The sequence below is a fragment of the Schistocerca cancellata genome, unplaced genomic scaffold (genome assembly GCF_023864275.1).
Source record: "Schistocerca cancellata isolate TAMUIC-IGC-003103 unplaced genomic scaffold, iqSchCanc2.1 HiC_scaffold_1005, whole genome shotgun sequence".
Lineage (NCBI taxonomy): Eukaryota > Metazoa > Arthropoda > Insecta > Orthoptera > Acrididae > Schistocerca > Schistocerca cancellata.
The window spans coordinates 20,001-25,000 of record NW_026047010.1 but is presented as its reverse complement, the minus strand read 5'-3'; the positions used below and the strand labels follow the sequence as shown (position 1 = coordinate 25,000).

The window sequence follows — 5,000 nt, the reverse complement described above, 5'->3', positions numbered from 1 at the left end:
TGTGCCTGCGTCGCACGAAGTCGTCGACCGACAATCGCTCCACCCGCACCCGCACGTGCCCCACCCCAACCGCCCAAATCGCAACTCCAGCGGATGAACGGCGGACTCTTCCCGCACTCGTAACGTGCAATCCGCCCCTATATCTTGCGTTTCATGAAGAGTTATATCGAATATGCCATATTCCCGCTGTCCCTATACATGCTGTAAGTAGCTCGCTTGCTACAGCAGCAGCAGCAGCAGCACCACCTCCGCGCGCTTCCCTGGGGGCACTGAACCGCAGGATGCGAGACCCCACGCCCAGTGGCAAACAGGGCTCCTCTCAGAATATAGGCGGTCCCTACCCCTCACAACGATGACGGTGGGAGGGCCGTTTTACGAGACCATTTCCTGCGGTGCCAACGCTGTCGTAGAGCCGATACTCCATCTTTGGTACAAGGCAATCATTCCGCTGTAAATCAGTACGTCACTCGTAGTTCAGTCACCTCACAGCACTGCTCAGTAAACTATGCAGGCCCACATAGATAGATTATGATAGATTATATACGCAAATGCCCCTATACATGCTGAACGTCCGTACACACAAAATGAACCACACGTCAGCCACACACTCTATCACACACTACTCTCTGCCTGTAACAGACACAGATACAACTACTAAGCACCAGCATGGACCAACGTCCGGTGCATCCTATCCGCCACAGTACACCAACTACGCTATGATAACCAGACCGGGAGGTCCAATCATAAAACAGAATACCCCACTCGTCCGACAACCACAATTGCTCAGAGAAGCCACCAACACCCACACATGTCCTACACAGGGGTGCACCCATCACCACCACACTGCCTCGTCTTACAGCACAAACACACTGGCAGGAATGAAACACACAGGTCTGCCGCAACCACAGACACGGCTCGCCCCCTCTCACTGGCGAAAAGCGCATCCCGACGTGACATAACTCCTTTGACACACTGACGCTGCCTCGGGCATCCACGTCCTACGGTCGATATCAACGAACCTCCCCCCCCCCTCCCCCCCACAACACGCCATCCCATACCACATTGTGTACCGTACCCAAACCTAACGTGTACTGTACTACAACGCAATGTGTACCATAACACAACCCAGTTTGTACCTTAACCTAACCTATGTCACCTTAACCTAACCTATGTCACCTTAACCTAACCTATGTCACCTTAACCTAACCTATGTCACCTTAACCTAACCTATGTCACCTTAACCTAACCTATGTCACCTTAACCTAACCTATGTCACCTTAACCTAACCCATCTTGCACCTTAACCTAACCCATCTTGCACCTTAACCTAACCCATCTTGCACCTTAACCTAACCCATCTTGCACCTTAACCTAACCCATCTTGCACCTTAACCTAACCCATCTTGCACCTTAACCTAACCTATGTTGCACCTTAACCTAACCTGTGTTGCACCTTAACCTACCTCAATTTGCACCGCAATGTAACGCAATTTGCACCGCAATGTAACGCAATTTGCACCGCAATGTAACGCAATTTGCACCGCAATGTAACGCAATTTGCACCGCAATGTAACGCAATTTGCACCGCAATGTAACGCAATTTGCACCGCAATGTAACGCAATTTGCACCGCAATGTAACGCAATTTGCACCGCAATGTAACGCAATTTGCACCGCAATGTAACGCAATTTGCACCGCAATGTAACTCAATTTGCACCGCAATGTAACTCAATTTGCACCGCAATGTAACTCAATTTGCACCGCAATGTAACTCAATTTGCACCGCAATGTAACTCAATTTGCACCGCAATGTAACTCAATTTGCACCGCAATGTAACTCAATTTGCACCGCAATGTAACTCAATTTGCACCGCAATGTAACTCAATTTGCACCGCAATGTAACTCAATTTGCACCGCAATGTAACTCAATTTGCACCGCAATGTAACTCAATTTGCACCGCAATGTAATGCAATTTGCACCGCAATGTAATGCAATTTGCACCGCAATGTAATGCAATTTGTACCGCAATCTACCCCCACATTGTGCCTTAACCTAACCCACATTGTGCCTTAACCTAACCCACATTGTGCCTTAACCTAACCCACGTTGTGCCTTAACCTAACCCACGTTGTGCCTTAACCTAACCCACGTTGTGCCTTAACCTAACCCAAGTTGTGCCTTAACCTAACCCAAGTTGTGCCTTAACCTAACCCAAGTTGTGCCTTAACCTAACCCAAGTTGTGCCTTAACCTAACCCAAGTTGTGCCTTAACCTAACCCAAGTTGTGCCTTAACCTAACCCAAGTTGTGCCTTAACCTAACCCAAGTTGTGCCTTAACCTAACCCAAGTTGTGCCTTAACCTAACCCAAGTTGTGCCTTAACCTAACCCAAGTTGTGCCTTAACCTAACCCAAGTTGTGCCTTAACCTAACCCAAGTTGTGCCTTAACCTAACCCAAGTTGTGCCTTACCCTGCTCTGTAATTGGCATATGACACGTTACATTAATGTATTGTCCAACCGCAACCCGCTCAGAATGTTGTGTACACAGCTACGTGTCATCTCCCCATAACAGCTGCATTGCAGTGTGGTACGCCATAGAGACGTGTGGGAGTAATGGACGCAGTGGATGGCGATCAGCATGAGCCGTCTGTTCATGTAGTGGCGCGTGTATGCAGACGTAGTAGTCTCTTCTCACACAATGTGATAGCACGGTGCCCCGCGTTCCACATCTGCGACATGCTACAGAGGCCGGTTGACAGTTGGTCGCGCAATGGACATCGCATACGTACGGGGGCACCTTCCACGTGCCCTCTAGTCGGGCACATTTTGTTGCGTGGATGTGAGCGGATGTAGTGTGTCTTGACACCTGACAGGCAGGCATGCAATAATAGTTGACTTTGCAAACGGGGATGGACGTGTACGTTTACTGGTGACGTTACGCAAATGAACAACTGGTAACCCGTTGTGGTGCGGTTGTCCTTGCTGGAGGTACATCTGTGAGGGCAACGATCGGTACAGCTACGAAGCGGTCCCCACCATACCAACGAACGTGAATGTGAATCTGGGTGTGAAGCGATACGCGGCTGTGGGTGGGTGGGACTGTCCCCGGCCGGTGAGGGGGGGCCGCCCGGCGTGCTGGCCGCGCGGTGCGTGGGCGCACGCGCTACAGCCGGCTGGTGGGGGCGCCCAGTGGCAGGCGCGCCGGCCGACGGACGCGGCAGGCGGCGCAGCTGCGCGCCGGGGCACCCTGCGCGCGGCGCCGTGCAGCCAAAGTGGGTCCTCGCCGGCCCGGTGCGAAGCGCGGTGGACATCTGCAGTGTGCTGGTCCGATTGAGGACTGTGTGCGTTGAGGATGCGCCGCCGCCCGGCACTCGGCGCCGCGACGCCGTCTGCTGCTCGGTCGCCCCAGCGGTTCTCGCTGGTGGTTTGTATCGCAGTTGTGCAGACGTGTTGGCACGTGCGCTGTGCTGGGAGAGTTCGCTTCGGCACCCACGTGGGGCCTTTGCCCTTCTGTGGCGCTGGCGTTGGAGCTGCCGGTCACCGTAGGTGGCGCGTGTTGTCTCCCGCCGGCAATGCCACGACAGCACGCTCCCGGGCCTCTGTCGGCAGCGGCAAGCTCAGTTGGGAGCACGGGTGGTCGCACCTAAAGCGTCTACTCGCCTAACTCCGGGCGATTGCGCCTCTCTCGAACCCGACCAAGTACTTAGGACGGCGCTGCGCGCCGCCGGGACCTGAGAGGGTTTCGAGGTGTATTGTGCAGGGGAGCTCAGCCTCCTCCTGTTTGCAGAATAATTGAGCGGACGCTTGCGTGTTCGCGCGGGCCCCTGGGACACACTCCCGGGCGGCCGGCTGCTCAGCTCTAGTTGACGCAGCTCCCTGGTTGATCCTGCCAGTAGTCATATGCTTGTCTCAAAGATTAAGCCATGCATGTCTCAGTACAAGCCGCATTAAGGTGAAACCGCGAATGGCTCATTAAATCAGTTATGGTTCCTTAGATCGTACCCACGTTACTTGGATAACTGTGGTAATTCTAGAGCTAATACATGCAAACAGAGTCCCGACCAGAGATGGAAGGGACGCTTTTATTAGATCAAAACCAATCGGTCGGCTCGTCCGGTCCGTTTGCCTTGGTGACTCTGAATAACTTTGGGCTGATCGCACGGTCCTCGTACCGGCGACGCATCTTTCAAATGTCTGCCTTATCAACTGTCGATGGTAGGTTCTGCGCCTACCATGGTTGTAACGGGTAACGGGGAATCAGGGTTCGATTCCGGAGAGGGAGCCTGAGAAACGGCTACCACATCCAAGGAAGGCAGCAGGCGCGCAAATTACCCACTCCCGGCACGGGGAGGTAGTGACGAAAAATAACGATACGGGACTCATCCGAGGCCCCGTAATCGGAATGAGTACACTTTAAATCCTTTAACGAGTATCTATTGGAGGGCAAGTCTGGTGCCAGCAGCCGCGGTAATTCCAGCTCCAATAGCGTATATTAAAGTTGTTGCGGTTAAAAAGCTCGTAGTTGGATTTGTGTCCCACGCTGTTGGTTCACCGCCCGTCGGTGTTTAACTGGCATGTATCGTGGGACGTCCTGCCGGTGGGGCGAGCCGAAGGCGTGCGACCGCCTCGTGCGTGTTCGTGCGTCCCGAGGCGGACCCCGTTGAAATCCTACCAAGGTGCTCTTTATTGAGTGTCTGGGTGGGCCGGCACGTTTACTTTGAACAAATTAGAGTGCTTAAAGCAGGCAAGCCCGCCTGAATACTGTGTGCATGGAATAATGGAATAGGACCTCGGTTCTATTTTGTTGGTTTTCGGAACCCGAGGTAATGATTAATAGGGACAGGCGGGGGCATTCGTATTGCGACGTTAGAGGTGAAATTCTTGGATCGTCGCAAGACGAACAGAAGCGAAAGCATTTGCCAAGTATGTTTTCATTAATCAAGAACGAAAGTTAGAGGTTCGAAGGCGATCAGATACCGCCCTAGTTCTAACCATAAAC

The 5,000-nt window shown here is 52.8% G+C and overlaps 1 non-coding gene across 1 annotated transcript in view; it reads left to right on the top strand.

The window, feature by feature from the left end:
* Positions 1-3,874: 3,874 nt before the first annotated feature.
* LOC126150829 (small subunit ribosomal RNA) overlaps positions 3,875-5,000 on the top strand; it is a 1,909-nt gene continuing 783 nt past the window's right edge. Inside the window, exon 1 of the ribosomal RNA XR_007531684.1 lies at positions 3,875-5,000. This exon is cut by the window's right edge and continues 783 nt beyond it. This is a non-coding gene — a ribosomal RNA (small subunit ribosomal RNA).